The sequence below is a fragment of the Pseudopipra pipra genome, chromosome 9 (assembly GCF_036250125.1).
Source record: "Pseudopipra pipra isolate bDixPip1 chromosome 9, bDixPip1.hap1, whole genome shotgun sequence".
Lineage (NCBI taxonomy): Eukaryota > Metazoa > Chordata > Aves > Passeriformes > Pipridae > Pseudopipra > Pseudopipra pipra.
In genome coordinates, this window is record NC_087557.1 from 11901981 (window position 1) to 11923021 (window position 21041).

Consider the following 21041-nt stretch of genomic DNA (forward strand, 5'->3'; position numbering starts at 1 on the left):
GTACAGCTGAAGTAATCCACTTGAGAGGAAAAGAGATGTATGTGGTGCTAAGAAGAAGATTAAAAGGCACTAGAAATCTACCCTAGTGAAAAGCAAGAAAAGAAACTAATGCAAGCCTTGGGGCCAGCTGTCTACAATACCTTATTCTAAAGCCAGACAATTTAAGAAGTCAGTCATCTTGCTGATCATCTCTGATCACCAATGATATGCTCCAAAATTAATACTGATTATGATGGTCTTCAAAAACAAACATAAGCACAGCATTTCTTACCGAGTTACTGTTGATCTTTCTTATTGCAAAAGCAGACAAAATTTTGATTAAAAGAATTTGTTTTTCAAATTTTTGCGCGTCTTTCTTTGAATTATTTTTCTTTTTTCTTAGCATGCCATGTTCTCTGATTGAAACACAATATGCAATGACTCACCAAACCACACTCAAAGGAGGAGTCCTATGTGGGATGAAAGAAATAAAAGAGCTGCACTCAATAGAGGGAAAAAAGAATCCACTGCAATGATAATTATGTGAAAGTCCATAAACCATTGTTCGAGATCTCTCTGTTAGCACTGCACAAATACCATTTGCATCTCATTTAATAATATTTCAAGGTTTAAACATTTCTGCCTTTTGCAGTTTTATTCTCTCTCAGAATTTTCTTCCAAGTCTGCAGTCTTCCAAGTTTGCACTGTGTGTATTTGCAGGTTAGAAGTACAACACACCTGTTGAAAACATAGCAGTCTGATCAAATACCTTGCCTAAAAAAATAAAATCTTAAAGCATGACCATTCAAACAAACTCAAGAGAAACACTTAACACCAACCAAAACTGATGAAAGATATTCTTACTGGAATACAGAATGCAAGCATGCAAACAATCTCCTGGCCAAAATTAAAGCTGTGTTTGTAAACAAGCAAAGATTTTTGTTGCATTTTCCCAAAGCTGGATGTGCAAGTTTTTGCCCTGGCTAGATATTTGTAAACCTCATCTGCCTAGCTCTTTGCTATTGCCATTTCAAGTTTAGAGCTGGAAATGGTCACGTGATTTCCAATGCAACAACTGTCTGAAAAATCCACACTAACTTATGCCAAAAAAAAAAAAAAACAACCAAAACAGCAAATTCACACAAACCCCCAACTTCAGTATTGCCCATGGGTTCACAGTAAGTTTAATGGTGGGAAAACAGATTCATTAAACCTTTTAAACTGCTCTGAATGCTCTGGACAGCTGCCTAATATATTAACTCTTTATCGAACCAAAATATGGACATTTGGACACACAAGCACAGGCACGTATTCTGATTATTTTCAGAGATTTCTTCTGTATATTTTTTTAAAGTTGGTTAAACTTCTTCAAACTAAAATTTGTGCTCACTTAAAGCTCTGACAGTTCGGAAACAGCAAATGATAACTCATGGTTAAAACTCATCTGCATGTGGGGAAATTGCTGGTTTATGAACCAAACTGGTGAAAGTAAGAATACAGCACTTAATATGCCATAACCATTAGTTGTAATGAGAAAAATGAACCATTTTTTTTGTATTATGATCACATTTAAAGTATTACTTAACATTTATATATTAAACATCTGTACATTATACCATGAACTGTGTACACACACACAGAGCCACTGTCATATGAAAATATGTAACTTTTCACCATAATCCAAGAAAGCAAGGTACAGTTAGTCTCCCAAAATACAGTCACCTTTGTCATCATACAAACGCTGTTAATTTATTTTCTTGTATGCATCATACCACCAGTGTAACAGCACAACTAATAAAAAAAGATAAATTCTAGGTTAGCCCTGAGGCTGTTCTCTGTTCATAAGCTTTTCTGCTGCCCCCCTCACCTAATTTTTCTTTCCAGGGACCACTTCCAGGCAGACTACTAGTATCTTACTTAGCTAAACCCCTCAACCTAATCTTCCCCAACTAGCAGCCTCCCCTGAAAGCTCTAGAGCTCTTTCTGAAGCCCTGCAATTTTTAATGAACTGCCTCCTGCAGCCAGCAGAAGGGCCAGACTGACCAAAATGCTCTACTCCTACTTAAAGACTGCACACAGATTCATGGATGAACACAGAGCCACAGACTATGGCTCTTTCTGAAATTACTATGATGAAAGTAATCTCAAGGAATGTTGAATTATTAATGTATGGCTAACCTTTTAGCTTGCCTTTTCAGTTTTTACTTTGATCTAAGCATATTTCTTTCATTAAAGAACAACTAACCCGTTTCAATTTGTCCTCTTAATTTCTCAATTTGTTCACTGTGGTCTGAATAAACCTAACACATCTAATCAGATGATATGAGAGTTAGCACAATTTCCATAATATTCACTTGTTTTTTTAAATGCCTGTGATATCGTGGGATCAACTCTTCAGTGTTCCCATCTTTTCTTTCTGATCTTGTCCTTTACTATTTCTCCAAAGTAGAAGTTTTTTTCTTGTTTTAGGTGGAGTTGAAATTGGTGTGATTCTTTCTGGCTCCCAGATCGAAAAGTCTTCACCTCACACAGAGCAATCTAACCCATCAAGGCTCTGCTGCACACAGAAGCTTTATCAACTGATGTTAACAAAGTTCTCAGAATAGTATTATTTAGCTGGCTATTGATGCCAAGCAAACACAGACAGCATAAATGATTTTATTTATCTCAGTCTATATCTTTAATATTTGATGTACTGATTGAACATATAAGCAATAAAGCCTGGGGGGACAGGGAGAAGGCAGGAGATACAGTGAAAATTAAAAGACAGGTAGACAAATGAGAAGGCTGTGATGAATAGCACTTCTGATTTCTTATTTATATATTGCACACATACAGGTCTAGTCATAGGCCAAGGTCCCCAGACCAGACTTATTAGTGGAACTAAACACCCTTTTGGTCTCCAGGCAGCTGCAGTTGCAGCTGACCCTGCAGCATCCCCCCCCTGTTGGGTACAGCAAACAGAGCCACCTCCCCACACGCAGCCCACATGGAGCTCTGTTACCTGCTGTATCACACTTGTTACCCATAAAGACACCCACTATTTCGATGCCTCTATGCCAATCTTTGAAAACCAGATGAATTCTACTCCCAAAGGAAATTGCAGGATATTTCCCAGTAACATCAGTAAGGCCAACATCAAGCAGCTTAGCAAGGCAGGCCTTACTACCACTGCCCCCTGACGTTTGTACTATTAGCTGCCATTCCTCAAGACAGATAAGTAACTACTAAACACTAGCAGTGAGGAAGAAACTCTTCCCTCCCCTTGGAATGCTCTTGGCCAGTTAAGAGTGCTGATAAAACTCTTTACAAACCTCCTCATATCCAAAGTAAGTCTGTACTCTTCCACGGCATTCAGCAAAGTACATCTATTTACACCATTTGGCATGAAAGACATATTTTGAGAAAAAGCAGAAATACAGAGGAAATTATTTCATAATGAGAAGTTTTATTGTGTATTTGATTTTATAATTGATAATAAAGGTATCCAGATAAATCTCTGAAAAAAACCTTGTTATTATTTTTACGCATCTATGAAAAAAATAATTATTGGTGGGATTCTCTTCACCATTTGTACTAGCCGCAGAGACAGTCAGCTTGCTATACTTTGTATTAATTGATTGGCTTTGTTATTTCAGATGGAGACAAAGCATCAACCCTAACATGTTTCTTTAAACCATTGTCATGATACAGAATAGAAATATCTACATTATTGAGAACTGTATGAGGAAATGTTTGTTACATATGACAAACTCATAGTGCTGTTTTAACAATGTAAGAGTGAGTTTCCCCAAAAAATTAGAGTGTCTTTTAGTGTTAAAATGACTACTAACCATTTATAAAATAGATGTACACTTACTTCCATTTTACGTAAGTAGTAGTTCTACAGCAATTTTGAGAGTTTAACAGCGATTAATACTAATTTTGCCTTTAATTCTTTTAAATAAGAAAGCAAAACCTCGTACCTAGGGACTTTGTTTCACTGGAATCAATTATCTGCACAGAAGCACACTAGAATATTGATTTTTTTTCTTTTATAAAAAAAAAAGTATAGTTAATTGTTCAGAATGACTTGCAAAACAGAGAGCACACTATATTAATAGTGAGGATGAAGCTATCTATGCACCATGTGATTTAACAAGAATACTTACTATTAGCATAATGAAAGCTGCAATTAGGAATCATCACACAGTTGTAGTATCTCATTCCATCTTTACTTCCATTTCTTCAATTTATTTTTTCTAGTTACACTTGAGAATGAACATTAGAAAAGACAAGCCAGGAAGAGAAGGAAATGAACCTAAGGTTAACAAGAGTGATTTATTTCAAGAACAGAAAAGTGGTGATTGACACAAAGGAAGATATATTGCTTTGCTTTATCTTGTAACAGAAGATCGGTGAAAAGGGAGGAGATTTCTGAAGGGGGAACAGCCTACATTGTCACAGACTTCTTCTAGAACAAACCAGTGGTGACATAGTAGCAAATTAAGAAAATTTAAATGCTGTGGCTTTCAACAAAATTACTAAAGAAATAGAATCCATTCCATACTTGAAAGAGAAATTCCAGCAGTTCTGCAGCTGTGTTCTACAAATCACATTTTGGCACAGTCACTCACAGTCAGGACAGGCAGCATATGCCCAGTTACAGTTTCACCCTCTGCTGAGGGTGAAAATTTTTAGTAATGCAGGTATTTAGATTATTTGATCAGAATCAAAATGCAACACCCATGCAAGACTGGCTGGATATCTCAATATTTCTTGCATCATAGTCAGCCAGAAAAACACTATTTAACTACTCTCTAGTGACAGCCTGTTTCTCTACTGAACAAAAACAATAGTGTAGCATCCCCTTGTTTACTTTTCACTAAAAATATAAAGAAAACGCTATTTTAGAGGACAAAGTATTTCAGTTCCATATATGTTTAATGACAACCGTGAAGTATGGCTCAGTAAAATATAGTAACTGTCCATCAAAAGTATGAAGATAAACCTAAAAGCTGTGCAGTGAAGCATGGAAAGACCTATCTTTTGTTCTTGAATGTCACAGAGAAAAATAAGTACTTCAAAATAGTAGAAAAAATGGTTGAGGTTATGTAAGAGATGGACAAAACCAAAACTGAATTGTCTTATTTATACTACTTGGAGGAGATACAAAGATTCATTTAGGATTAGCCACATATTGGTATATCACATATTGGAAGGTGGTGCATAAACAAAGATTAACAGAGATAAGAAAAAAGGCAGCTGGCTTCAAAATACACCCACAATGAGTTTTTACGAAGTAGCACTGCAGTAACACTACAAACAGCTCCATTTCAAATGGATCATGGGAGGGATTAGTAAACAAAAGCTTGTCTTTGACTTTCTCTGTTTCTTAAGAGTTGATTAAAGCCAAAAAACATACAAACAAGTGCCAAAACCCCCACACCAAACCTTGTCAAATAATATGTTTATTATCAAGGAACCACTTACCACTTCTCTGCTGAGGTGTACTAGGGTAGAGATAAGGGGCATAAACCATGAATCAACACATTTTTTGTTCATAAAACAGAATTAAAAGCATGGTTTATTCAAAGCTTGTTTGGGAGGGAAAAAGGAGCTGAGTTTACACTAAACTGTTACTGAAATGCCCCACATTCTCCAAATCTAAACAATAAAGTCCCACTCAACCAAATATCTAGTCCTGGACAAACTGAACATAAGGCTATAACCATAACTTCAATTCAGTGAATTTAGCAGTAAAGGGCATTACATGCTATAAATTACATTTTCCTCAATGCTGCAAAACAGAGCTGGTGGACTCTCAGTTTTCCTGATGTCTGCTGGCCACCTGTCATCCAAATGCTGTCAGTGACAGAGGAGAACTATTTGTTCTTTTTCCTAATAGTTTTTTTTTCCCCGAACTTTATTCTGTGGTGATAAAAATATGACAGAGCTCTGAAGCATTAACTGCATTTCATTATGGCTTTTAAACTCTTCAGAGCAGGTATTTTCAGCTGTTGAGGCAGCAGCCACATTACCTGCTAAAATACTAATAGTAACTGCCATATTTTATCATGATTTTAGGTAGGCATAAAAGAACAGCAAGGAACTCAAGAAGAAAACAACAAAAAGTTTAAACATATAAATTAATTGTTGCATCTTTTCATAAAGTACGTTTACCTAATACAGTGACTCTCATTCCTCTACTGGGTATTTGAACAATGGCATTTGAAGAACCAGTTAAGTGTCAGCCATGAATCGTAAATCAATTATATCTGACCCAGACATCGACATCTTGTGAGGGGTTAGAGAGCAAAAGAGAAACTCTACTGTCCTTTGGGGGCATCAAAAGCTAGAGATGTAATGGGTTTAGAAAGGTACACCAGAAAAACAGCATGCATTCTACTTCTTTTAATACACAATACCTCTGTTGTTTTTCTACTCTGTCCTTTCTGGAGACACACATGATGACATTGTTGGTTTGATATTTTTGCTACTCTTTATATGAAATCAAACAGATCAGTTAAATAATACCTTCTAAGAGAGAGAACCACCAAGAGAATTGAAAAAAAAAAAAAAACAACCCACACCCCACTTAAATGTCTACTTCGCTGGGAATTGTTTGTAGTGTAAAAGTAGTCTAACAGTTCACTATATACAGTCTTCAATTCTTCTCCCTCAGCCCCAAATGGTTTCCCAGACAAATGCTTTATATCTCCTAAAAAATCTGCCTCTAGAAAATGGGACAATTTTAACTGAAAAAGGAAACAATGATGAAAATATTTTAAAAATATAATAAGAGAGTTTCCATGGTAATTCTGTTGGTGACAGCAATGAAATTTCACCTGTGTGTTTTGATTTTTATATTATCTCCTTTCTATGTTTACTTGCCATGAATAATCTTGCTCTTTTAATGAATACTCATGAAGTGTGGGGGACTGCAGTTGTAATGAAGCCAATAGGCATTTGCCATTTACTTTTAGAAGGCAGTATCAGTGAAAACCACAGTAACATTGAGCCTTGCATTTTGTTTTTACCAATGGGCAGATGAGGAAGGTAGGTACCCTTAGGTAAGGGTTTAAGACAGGGACTGATGATTGAATTCCTCTTGTATGACCTTTCTACACTTTGGTAGCCATTCAGCTTGTGGACAAGAACGGCAGTCCAATAAATTTTAAATTAACATTAGGAATCATTTGCAAAAGATTTTTAGAATTACTTTACCTCAGTATTCGCCTTCTCCACCCTAAGTGGTGGATAAATGCAGCGGAAAAGATGGGTTTACAATATTTTTTAGCAGTTTTGCATCTCCACAGGGAGACAATCTGCTTGAACAAACGAGACAACCAACTATGTGCAACTTCAACAAACTGCTCACAGGCAAACAGTGAGAGCTTCAGTAATATTTGCACATGTTCCAAACTTTCAAACAGCTGAGATATCCTGATTTTCACAGGTTTATGCTCTTAACTGGCTAGTAGATGACTTCTTACACCATGGATAGCATTTTCAACTCTTAGGTTGCAGTGCTATGGTGAGATATGAAGTATTCAGGAGAATGCAAACAACTGAAATTGCCCAGCTATACTTTATTTCTTATAATATATATTTATTTTAATGTAAAACGGAGAGAAAGAGAGAAAGGTCTTATTTTATCCCATGCTTTTTAATTTTACCAAATTCCATCCCCACACACCTCTAAAAAAAACAAATGTTCTTAAACTTTGCTGTACCATACATGCAGCAACAAAAATCATGGACCTAAACAATATATGAATAAGAACTACCAGTATCTAAATATAAATCAAATAGCCCTTTTCGACATTGCTCATTTTACTCTGCCCTAAACAAATTTAAAAGTTGATTTCTTTTCTTTACAGTCCTCAACAGGCTTGGGCTGTTTGATCACCATAATTTAGGAGAGATTGAATGAGACATCCTAATGAGGAATTCTGCAATGGCTGCTTGCCAAGGAATCAATCAAGTGATCTCTTTCAAAGTCTATCACTAACCTCATTAAACTAGTGAGAAATGAAGCTGTGAGTTTCTCAACTTCATTCCCTACAGGCTTCTGACACACTGAAGGGCTGCCAGGGAGGGACACTGACTGCATCCCCCAGAGCAGACTGGGCACTGGCTCGGGGAAGAGATACTATGGATCTAATAAGGTCACAGAGACAAAAATGGCTATAGAGGTGATGCCCCTTTAAAGACTGACTTTATTTGCATGTAGTTTGGTATGTAAAAACTGAGTGAACTTAAGACAATGTCAGCTTCACCCTTGTGGCTCCCAGTCTTTTATCTGGCTGCTGGTTATTACCATGGTGATTCATCCTAATGAGCAGCAAACAACTGTTAGTAGGTGCCCTGAATCAGTACAGCAAGAAGCAAACAGACTGGCAGGAGCCTTTGTTTAAAGCACAGGTGCTCTGAAGATAAGAAAGCCCAAAGGAAGTGATAAGAAAGAAGTGATGCATGTGGTGCCTTGCACTTGTGTTCTGCTCACCTGGCTGCTGCAAGCAGGCATATATAATGCTTCCTACTACCTCACCCATATTTGGCACCATTCTCTGATCGCCTCCTATTCTGTCCCACTTGATCACACGGATATGACTTCTCTTTAAAATGTCACACGTGGTGCCACACTTCCAAGAGGAATAAGAGATTTTATTTTCTAATAATAGCATTAAACTTCCAAATTACAGAAGGAATTGTCAAACCATTGGCATATACAAGAACAATCCCAAAGACCACCTTTCCTAAACTGTATAGCACCACAAGTCTGCTAAAATTCCTGCAGCTCTCCAAACTGATTTTTCAATACATATGTTATAAAATATTTGTCCTCTCACCAGCTCTTAATCTTCTGGAAAAGTTCCCTAACCTCTAGAGTCTTAATAAATTCAGAATTAGTGGGATTTGATTAAAGACTGTCTAGCATGAAAAAGGTGGGGTTTTTTTGTGATTGTAATGTTCATTCAATATGACATTCACTCACAAGCTGAGGTCCAGCCCAAGACCAAAGCTCTGCTTAAAATACACTCAATCCCACAGAGCTCTCCTTGCATAAATCACCATGTTCTCCACATCTTGCAGCACTAAATAATGACTGAACAATGTTATCAAGAGTGAGAATTAGACATCAATTCACTTAATGGAAGCATCTAAACATCAGTCAGAGAAATATTACCATATTACCAACCTATGGCATATACAATATATCATGAATCATATTTAAGATTCGAAGGTTTCAAGTATATACTCCCTGAGCAACAAATTCTTGACACACTTCCCAATGTTCTGAATATAAATACAGGCAAGATAATAAGAATCTGCACACTTAACTGTGCTGTTATCCTGAGAAGAATGTGTTACGTTCAGTATGTTTCAGAGAAGCACTCTTACAAAAATAGTTTGATCTTTCAATAGGAATACTTCCAACTTAGGAGAACTATTGTTTTTAATTAGTCTGGAAGACAGGCATTTTTTTAAGGTACATTTAGAAAAACCACATCTCACCATAAAGAAACACTACATGAGATTCATCAGTGTTAATCCCACACAATGAAATTAAGCCAATTAAAGGAAAGTATAATCTGACAGATTCATATTTTGCTGTACATTTGGTTTAACTAAACTTAACCCAGGCAGCAGTTCTGACCATTCCAGTTATGATATAATATTTCGCAAGTGAGGGATGTAGGTGTAAGTCAGTCCCAAAACTATTCCCGTACTGATAGAAGAGATATGGCTTTAGGAGCAGGTGAGAATTTCATTTCCTCAGCACAGGTACTCCAGGAAACCTCCATGAGAACAACTACAATTTAAGGTTCAGTCTTAAGCATTAAAAATGGGGATGTGTGGGGATGTGTGTTATAGTCTCTTTCTTATCAGTTATTCAGTAATAATCAGCATACTTTGTTTTCTGGTTCAAAATCAACCTCATGGGACAACTCTGTTTGCATTATTTTTAATTAGTTCAGCAGTACGACTTTAAAAATCTCTTTCTCTTTTAAATAAAGATGCACTAACCTAGAAGTAACAGCACAAAAATGTTCTATACATAATTGCAGTTGCAGGAATTTGGATTCAGAAATCTTTACCACAGCTGAGGTAGAGGATGATAGGCTGTGTTCTACCTCCCAGTGAAGCTAAAAACAGAACTCTCACAGATTTCACAGTGTAGATTCCTCTGTCCTTACTGTCATTACAGTTGAAAAAAGAGAGGCAAGGTTCAAGAAAAGCAACTGCAGAAATATTTACATTAAAACTGGGAGCCCAGCTCCCAAATTATTCTGAAATCTCTACAGAAGTTTCCTTTAACATTGAAGGTACTAGACAGAAACATCAGTTTTTCATTGTACAGGCCTCCAAAGATTTGAATACCTAAATGTAACTTAGTTTCAGTAGCATTGCTCAGCAGCTTTTCACATATGAAAAGCAAAGTTTTTCAAGCCTTGTTTGAATTAATTTTCATAAGCTGTTCCTAGTTTGCATTCATTTTCATAATGCTGTTCCAAGGGATATGAAAGGATTAGACATGATTAGAAACATTTCTAAAAATGTTAAATTCCTGGGTTTGGCCTTCAATTTTTTGTTGTACCACCACTAGGTATGTACCACTATCTGGGGAACAATTTCAACAGCATGAAAGATTCCTCACCTTCTCACTTGCTCCTTTTTCTCTATCCCATCATGATGGTTCAGGCACCCTCAAGAACCACATGCCAGGCAGATGAACATCTTTGGTCAAAACTGAAAAATGAACCTGGACTTCTCATATCAAAATTAGTTGCCATAATATCATAGTTACCACTCCAAGAAAGGAAAACTTGGTTTCCCCGGGACAAAGTTCAGGTTTTCTATCAATCCCAAGAGGGTGAAAAGCGAAGTTTAACCCCTACCAACAAGATTTGAACATTTAGAAAGTGAGGGCTGCTGCTGGTGTGAGGACAACATGACTTCAATCCGCCATTGATATTCAAACTTATTTTCTCTGGAAACCAGAATGCAGGTGTAAGAGGAGAGGAGATGGAGACCAGTGAACAGGTGAGAATCTAGTGTTACAGACTGCATTAGAACTTGGAATGCCATCAGGAGCTGGGAGCCTCAGAAGCCATGAAGCACTGTGAAGTTTCCCAGTCTAAGCAGTGTCTCCCACCAGCTCTCAGACAGAAGTCTACCATGATCTAGTGCCCCACTGTAAGACATTAGCTCACCTCACCTGTTCAAGTAGCTGATGTGCTTCTCACTATACCTAAAAGCGCTTTTTTACAACACCCCACATCCCAATGTCTGTCTTTTTTAGGAATAAGTCTCAACAGAAGCAAGAAAGGCTGAAAGAGAGATCACAGAATGACACAAAAGTGGTGTGATTATACCAGAGAGCACACCAAGCAATGATCTCTCCTACTGAACTACTACCACTGCCAAGCTTTTGGTAAGTGCTAAGGCAGAGACAATCTCTAACACAGGACAGACTTTCCTAGTAGTGTATAAAAGTAGCTAGCAAGTCACAGGAAAATTCAACTAAATACGTGACAGGTTTTCCAATGAACAAGTCCTGTCCAATTTAAATATTACATTTCTACTCCTGCTGTACTTGTGTTCTTTCAAAATAGTTAATTTGGCCTAAATGCTTACAGATACAGAGGATATTCTGTAAGCTTTCAGATTACTTCCTGTCCAACATAAGCTTTATTTCCTAAAATAAGCACAACTAGAGAAACAGGTGGTTTAGAAAACAAATCAGAGCCAGTGCAATTACAGCAAGACTTGACTTGCCTTCACAATGTAGCCTGGCTGTCTGCAAATCAGATTCTAATTTAAATCCTAGTGGGAAACTCAGAATTAGAATGCTTATCACTAACATGGTGTTCCTGTGTGTTATTTCACTTGGATTTGGACATGCAGCATTAGAATATAACCGGGTGAAAGAATACAAATATCGTACCTACCTTTGTTTTACTTTTGTAGATTCTTGCACATGCTTAACTTTACTTATGCAAATACACTGAAATAAAAAGGGACTATAACTGTGATTAAGGTTAAGCAGATGCTAATGTGATTTACAAAACTGGAGCCCTGAAAATCAAATGGTTTCAAATTGAAAGGGGTAAACCCAGTCATCTCTGATTTCTCTCTCCTCCCCTGATTTTTTCAACTTTTTTTCACTTTCACAATCTTTTGTAACAGCCTCCATGCTGCATGCCAGCACTGCAGCCTTTTATGTTATTTTCTTTTTGCAGGCCTACTGATTAAAATAAGGGTTGAACTTAATATTACATGTTAGGAATCACAGTTGAACGTGTTTCATTTCTGTAATGGTGAAAACAGCTGTTACACATGGATAACTGTGTGTATGTCTGAGCAGTCATATCTTCATTTTACAAAGAATATACAACCCTGGGCAAGACAGCTATGCATCACCTTTATGAACAACTGCAAAAAGAAGTGAAGCACCTTGTTGCCTCTTGCTGCCCTGCTCCCAGAACGTGCCTCATCAGAAGTCTGTAGCTAGTACTGTTACCAGCTTCAGTGGTCAGGCTGGGCAAGCAGCCTGTTCTCAACATCTTATCCTTCGCCCTGTACAAGCCCCCAGTCCCACCAGCAGCCAATGACCCCTCATCAGCAATACCAAGCACAGGCAAACCATTTCGAGATAAACTTTTCTCCAACTTGATGACCCTGCCACCTGAACCTTAAAAAAACCCAGCTCTAATCACTTATGTGTACTTCAGTGATATTTTTTCACCGCAGCCTAAAAAGTTGTTTTCAAGCAGCACATGCCACCTTCAGGTCTTAGATTAGTGTAATAGCCCCTTTCTGAATTCTCACCTTATTCTAGCTCATTTTTATCTGCAGGTCAACATTCATATATTAAATCTACTCCAGACACTCTTTCTTAGCCTGGCAGCACCTTTTGAATCTATGGCTCACTCTGAATTATATCCATATCCCATGCAGTACCTTGTACTGCTTTACACCAGCACTTCCTTACCTCACTTCATCTGTCAGCACCTTGCATGAATTAAAAGATGCATCTGAGCATTTTAAGATCTGCTGATGCAGCCTCAACCTTTCCACTAAAATTAGCACTTTTTGACCCACCACCTAAAAGTCATATAGAAAATTAATAAACTTATCTAAATTATTTTCTAACTTAAAAGAACTGTGTTTTATCATGGGGGGATAGGGGAAATTAAACTCTCTTTTACTTTTATTTGAGAGGCAGCATCCTACAGAACACTGACATATTGCTCTGCCACTTTCAAACAGGAACATCATTTCAACCTGCTCCATTCTGCTGCTTTTCTTGAAATCAAATAAAATTATTCCAGTAAGAGAGAGAGCATATGCTGTCACAGCGCATCTGAAAATAGTGTGTGCATTGGCCAGCACTGTGACAGCTGAAATGCAGTAGAGGTGTTTCTTTTGAAGACATTTGCCAAGGAACAAGTCTTAAAGCCTTTCCTTGATTTCCTGAAAGATACTTATAATTGCATCAGCAGGCATACTGCTCCTGAAGTTTGCAGTCACAGGCTGGCCTGACTTTTGGAACTATCCAATACCTTACCATAGTTCTGAGTGCAAGTGCCTATGCTTATTAATTGTAGTCAGTCCTGGAAATGCACAGGATGAATTTTATTCCCAGTAATTCCCCTTCTTCTCCTCAGTATCCTTGGGGTATCGATGTGTACATTGATATGTATTGTCACTACTTGCTCAGTGTGAGAGTGGCCCCTCTTGTTCCCATACCAAACTCTAGTTCTCTATATATTTGAAGAAGCGGGACAAGCTGAGCCTCTAGTAACCAAAACATGATTAATAATGATGTGGTTTCATCCTGGTTCAATTCTAATATAAAAAATATCCTACATTTGGACTTACTTTATAGATTAGGCAAGAATCTTACAGATTTACATGACTCCATGGCTATTAGTGAAGTTTTGTACTATGTCATCTTAGAATCTGCCACTTCAGATGGTTATAAAATGCATATATTATAATTTTTTAAAATGCTGAGTATACATTTCACCCAAAATATAAATTCATTATCATATCTGGTATGAAAATATGTAGATAGCTGCAGAATAAACAAAACATAAAATGAAATCTGAATTAAAGTAAAACTCTCTTGTGGACTAATACACATCTTTTTATTATGAAAGGAGAAAAAAAGGTTGACATGATGGTGTTTTAAAATCAGAAACACTGACACTGCATTATAAATTATTCTCTCTCTCTCTGTACTTTATATTCATATAGTCTTAAGCGTTTGTGATTTCTCACCTCCAGGCATCCTTAAGTATGCTTGAGAACCAGAATAAATGCAAACTCAGAAGCCTTCTTGAACTTTAAGATGAAGGCCACTATGAATTTACTAGAAAATTCCATTAAATTCCTCATGCACATTCTCTACTGTCATTTCAGCACATTTATGATAAGAATGTGGAACTGCCTGCTTTGAGTAACTCTTCTACCTGCTATCTACTGGCTTGCCTGTCTCTGTTAATAGTGCTTTGGATTTCAGAAGATAATACAGTCTGGAATGAAACTATCTCAGGTTTAAAAAAATTATTCTCAGACATTAATTTTAAATATGAAGTAGAAATAGCTGTGTTTAGCTAAAAATGATTAATGAGATTGGATTTAATGTGCCAATTTAACATATTACAGTGATTTTATAAGCTGTGAATCTTCTTTCCAGAACACCTTGTTTCTATTTCATGAAAAAAACATTCCCTCTTTCATTTATCTGGATGTGAACACTATGTGAAGATAAATTACATGCCACAAGTTTCCACATACCATCACACCCCTCACCTTCTGATACAGAAAGCTCTCTTAGAACTAAATTAACAGAAAGAGCTTAACATGTTAATAAAATAAGGCAGGAACTTGGTTTTATGGGATTATGCTGAGCAGCATAATGAACCAGAGGATCCCAACTATTCTGTCATGCATTTCATACTCAACAAGATAACCAAACAAACATTTTCAAAAAAGGAAATCTACTGTTTGTTATTTAGAGTAACCATTTTAAAGCACTTACTTGATTTAGAGTCACAAAACCCTAATAAAACCAGTATGGTTTAACATGAGTTAAACATAATAACCTCTGATTTCAGAGGTTATTATGAACTAAGGGATGTAGATAAGCATCCAGTGGGATCTTCCAAATATCGAACTGTCTGTGTCTTATACCTGTTAATATTTTGTGTCCATGTAGGGCAGGAAAGGAGGGAAAAAGATTAGTGGGTCAGTTATATCTCAAAAATGTCACCCTATCTCAGCATAATTATATTAGCTAAAATAAAAGAATACAACTTGAATGCAGCAATATATTTGACACTAAAATAGAAAAGTAAATTAATCCCTGCAATTAATTACACGCAACCTAGATGTGTGCAAAGGATGAGGATATATGACATGATACAGGTATCTTATCACATCACACACCGTTAGTCCTTTGACTTTATTCCCTAACATGAATCTTTTTCAGGGCAAAGTAAATGTAAATCCTGAAGACACTGGAAAATAACAGCTGAAGGTTACACAGGTAACACTCAAACTATACACTCAAGCATTGTATTTTAAAATTTAAAATAACTCAGTCAACCTGATTAGACTATGCTCCATCATGTGCATAAACCCAGAACATCTAACAGATATTTTTGAGTTAAAAATGCTGTCTCTAATGATTTGACACCGATGTTTCATAAGGCTTCTTGGCTGCCAACAATCACATCCATCTGTTGTGTTGGCAGCATGCTCAATCACAAGGTGTGCTGGATTTCTTCATTTTAGGCACCATTGCCAGAGAAATACAAAAACCTTTGAACTGAGTGCGAATGAATTCAGAAAGTACCAGTTAAAAGCTATCTGAATGGGACAACAAACTTTGGGCAGAAGATAAAAAACAGAGGAAAGAATTTAATAAATCTAATAATGGTCATATCATTGAAGTGGGCAAACATTGAAAAGAGTCATTACTATCCAACAGTCATGCTAAATGATACTTCCCAAGAGACACATATTGGAAATAACAGCACTATCTTCTATTTTTTCCACAGAGCTTAAGGACCACTTCTTGACTTCTCTCTCATATATGTGCATATATAACTATACATACATATAATATCAATACACATGTGTGTACTGAACATATACATATGTATAGCATATATATATTATAGACAAATATATAATTACAAGATGTGCATAAAATATATATACACAGATAAATTTTACTGACAAGCCCTCTGTGGTTCATTACAACTACAAGAAGCAAAATCTACTTGCTATAAAGTCTTTGGTTTATTCCCAGGGGAGGGAGGGAGGTAGTCACTCAATGCTTCTACATAGCAAAACACATTTTACTGCACAGTTAAGAGGGAAAAAAGCCACATAAAACAGTGTGGCTAATCCATTAAGAGAAGTTCTGTATGTTCTAGAAAAATTCTGCAGCTTCAAACTTTCTTCCTTTTTGAAGGAGAATTAGGAAGAGGTCTTCACTTGGGCAACAGTTTTTCCAGCCATCATTTCCATGCTAGCCACCAGTATATTGTTTCAAAAGTATTTAAGCAGGGAAATCTCACTGGAATTTCTAGTTGGGTTTTTTTTCTCTGCAACTATCAAGAGATCCTTAAATCAATTTATCAGCTATAAAACCTGGTATCAGCATGCGAAGTAACTTTCAGATGAATGCATTTCCCTTTATTCCACTACACAAATTCAGCCCTGTTACTCCTCAAGTTCCTAAATTTTAGTTTCCTTTTTATTTCTTCCTCTGCACGGTCTGACCAAAAAAGACTAAATTCATCGGAACAAAGCTTAGTATTTTAACATTCACTTCCAGATACTTGGGTTTTGCTTTCCTAGAACTGTGGTGACTATGCAGATCAGGAGAGCAGAGGAGCAGTTTAGAACCCCTGCATTTGGTTCAGCTGTCGCCAAGAGCTGAGCCCTGTGGGAAGAATTCTGCTCTGTCAGCAGCATTTCTCTCTCAGCTGTTTGGCCACGGGCTGCATCGAGGAGCATCCTCACTGCCAGCCAGTTACAGTCTCTAGTGAGAATTGATCTGATTTTGGCAAGAATGGGCTTTACACCTTTGCCAAATGTGACCAGAATAGATGAAGACAGTCAGGTCCCTACACAGTCAATGCCTGAAGTGCCACTCAATAGTACATAACTGCAAACAGAGCAGCAGTGGGATATTCAGATACAAGCTTGTCAAGGAGTAGGAGGTTTTTCAGCAATCAAAAGTGCTTCATGATATTGTTTGATGAAACAACTACAACATATAGCATTACATGTCACAAAGTGACAGCAAAATGTGAGAATGCTGATCAAACCAAAAAAAAATAAAGGTCCGTACTAGAATGGAATATTTTAGCTGAAGTAGTGAAACAGTAATAACTATTTCATTTTTAATACTATTTTTGTAGGAGTAATTCTTTGAGGTTTCAATCAATAACTGCTACTTTGTAATTTCTACTTATTTGAGGAGTGTGCCACAGAATCTTCACACAAGAAGCTCAGTGTATGAAAGCCTCAGTTTACTCACCACAGAACAGCTCCATCTATAATTCTGCTGGCTTGTTGATCACCATCTTTGTGAACTTCAAATTATATGGCTCTCTTCTTAGTCTGGAGGAAGATAAAACAATTCACCTTTTGTAAACACATCCATGAATTTTGCACACAAAAATACAAATACAGTCTGCAAGTACTTTAAGAAACAATACAGTGAATCAAAATTAAATTCAGAGCCTGACTCCATCACTTTGACTACTGAAGCAGTGTTTTCCAGCAACAAGATTGTTTTACTAATATTTTACATTAATGCCAGTATGAAATTATGTCAGTGTATGGCTGTACAGTAAGAATCTGTAACTCAGAAAACTTAACTATGTTCTTTTGTGGTGTGATAGGGAGCAATGAAGATTGATAGTAACTGAGTGACATTCAATTTCCTCAGATTTTAGACCTTTCACCTGTCACATGCAGGAACACCAAGTTCTTTTCTTGTTTTATTTTCTTAAAAATTGTTTTTATTTCCTTAAATATGTAAGATTAGTCTTCCACAAACATTTATATAAATTTTTATTATCAAGTTGAATTCATTTATCAGATTTTTATAATAATGAAAAATGGCAAATACATATATATAAAATACAATAATTTGTAAACTGAGATTTTTTAATTTTATTTTATTTTATTTTAGCTGCTTTCACTTGTGGGAGATGAGCCTATATCTGAATCACAGATTGGCAGTTATATCCAAAGAATCTCATGTGGAAAAACTGATAAACTTGAAACTGGTAGTTGAACAGCTCTAAGGAGATAATGCTTTTGGCTTCAGATCTTAAAACAGTCAACATTACAGGTTAAAAGTATTATAATATGCACTTGCAGATTTTCAAGGCTTTCATCACAGAAATGGGAAAGAAAGCAGTCTTGTAAGTCAGTCAGAGCATTACATCCCACAGTTAATTATTTGCCTGTGTAAAATTTTAGCCTGAATTAGCTAAACAGAATAAAATACCTTTATGACCTCTCCTGGAGTCTTCTACTGATGACACAATATTTTGTATTTTACCAGTTACACAGAACAGACTTTTAAATACACTTACACTGAGACAAAAGATAAAATAACTTAAAGGCCTAGTTCTCTTCTGCATTATATATCTGCTTAGCTCCATTGGCAATCCATCAATTGATAGTGATTGATCAGGTTCAAGGTGATTTCAAGTGTTCAGATGGGCAGACAACACAAGAGTCAGGAGTATGACATAATGTATGTCAGACAAATAAACCTACCAAAGCTTGGCATTTTTATAAGACTCTCCTGAAGACAATCATAATGAAATACATCCAGTGCTTCTGAAGGGTCCAGATTTCTGCAACACCCATACTAACTCCAAGCCTCTGTACTCTTTTTGTCTCAAGAATATAGATGCTGCCCACCACTCCAGCAAGCTAGTACAAGGTATGCCTAAGCAAAGACAGGCCACAGCCAAAATGATAACTTCTTTGTTATTACATGAACATGAGTTCATTGAGAAGTAAAAATCTCTCTTCCAGTTTTCCTTCCAATAGATCATTCAAAAGTTACCCGTATCATTATCAAACACATGAAGTCACATTCATCTGTAGTGACACTCGTGGAGCTCTTGATACAAGTTCTGGCTCTGAGAGAACGGCATAATTTTATATCCATATAAATCAGGGAAGTACTTCTCCCAGGGCTTTTCATACTATTCCTGCTACACCTCAGGTAAATTACATTCTTTTCAAGAGTAGCTCATAGAATAATTTTTCCAGAAAGCAATCAATAAAATCTCCCCTCATGCCCTTCCATCTCTCTCTGCTTTCCTGAAAAATAAAGCCACCAGCTGCGCTGGCACCTTTGATAGATGACTTGAGTGAATTTTTCTGGACATACTCCCTCTCTCTTAAGCATATAAGTTACAAAACTGTTGTTCTGCTGACCCTACACCATTGAGGTGGGTTCAACCATTCAGTAATCCTGGAGATACACTGACTGACTTCAATCTTGCAATGAAAGGAAACCAGCCCAGCTGGAAACCTAAAAATGTATAACAAAAGTCACACTGACTGCTCAGAAAGGGCGAAAAAACTTCACCAAAGTTAAGCAGTGTTTTCTCTAAATGAATAATAAAAACTGCATTATTGCTATGCAACAAATAGAGATGCAACAAAGCCTCTTCAGGCTTTAGGAGACTACATATATTTTTCTTCCTGAATTTACTAATTATATTATATATTTTTAAAATACTCTATATTCCCATCAAATTATTAACCTATCAATTATTTTAAAATAAGGCATAGATACACGTGCAATAATTTCCTCAAGGGTATGTCATATTATATAATTCACCTATTTCTAATCATAAGCAGTAATAAAGACTTGTAATGACAAGTAGTATTTTATCACTGGTTATGGTTAACATACAATTTTGTGCTAAAGTAAGGATACATTTCATTTTTCTCCTACTCCTTAACATAAAATGGCAATGATCTTAATTTAACTTAGAAGTAAAACAAGAGCTAATTCAGCTACAAGGAAAGCAAGTCTAGTTATGTAAGCCTTGGGATGAAACTTCACTGCAAATGAAACATTTGAAATGAAAATCAGCCTGTTACACTTGCCTTTTTACTGGGCCTAGAAGCAATACAGTTACAGCTCATCCATTCAATCACTTCTGATTTCCAGAGCTTTTTTTCCAGAGGGATGTTTAAATGAGATACCTAAATGTATTTTATGCCAAACAGTCCAAGTATTAACAGAACTGACTTTGGGTCTTATACCTAAGAATAATTACAGAAATCATTTCATCTGTCATGTGAAGAACCCAGAATAAAATAAGCTGCCACAAAGCATTGTGTCACGTCACCATACACATGCACACACACACATTTTATACATGGAATATTGCAGTTGTTCGCTTTCCCTCCTACAGGGACACAGTCTAAGGTGGCAGCTTTCCTTGGGGAATATGCTATCATTAGATTTCCCATTAGGGCCTTTTCCGTGGAGAAAGGTTTTTCCTGTATCACAGGTTAAATCATGCTAATTTCAAACTAGAGGCAGTCACATCAAATTGATTTTCAGAAGCTGAAGAGAGGTAAGGGGGATGGTGTGAGAGGAAGCAGCAACGTGCGTTTTCAAAATCGTGCTTGCATATTCTGTGTTTCAGAAGCCCTTGAGATTTGCATTGCTCTGTTTACCTCAGGCCTACTAATTCCCACTCTCATACCCACTGGCAGAACATCACCAGCAGCACTAGATTTCTGTGTTGTAAGAAGAGCTATGGCTCCTTTTTGAACTTATGCAGCTTAATATCACTGTTTCCTAGAATTAATCCAAAAGTATAAATATCAGACAGCTGTTATATCTTTGTGTCTGACAGACAGTAATTTCTCCAAACTGAACTGAGAAAGCATAACTAATACAAATAGTAATAAGGTATCTCTGACAACAGGAAGAGTCATCCTAAGAGTCCCATTTCACCTACGGGAAAAGGAAAACCTCATTAGATATCAGAAGACCA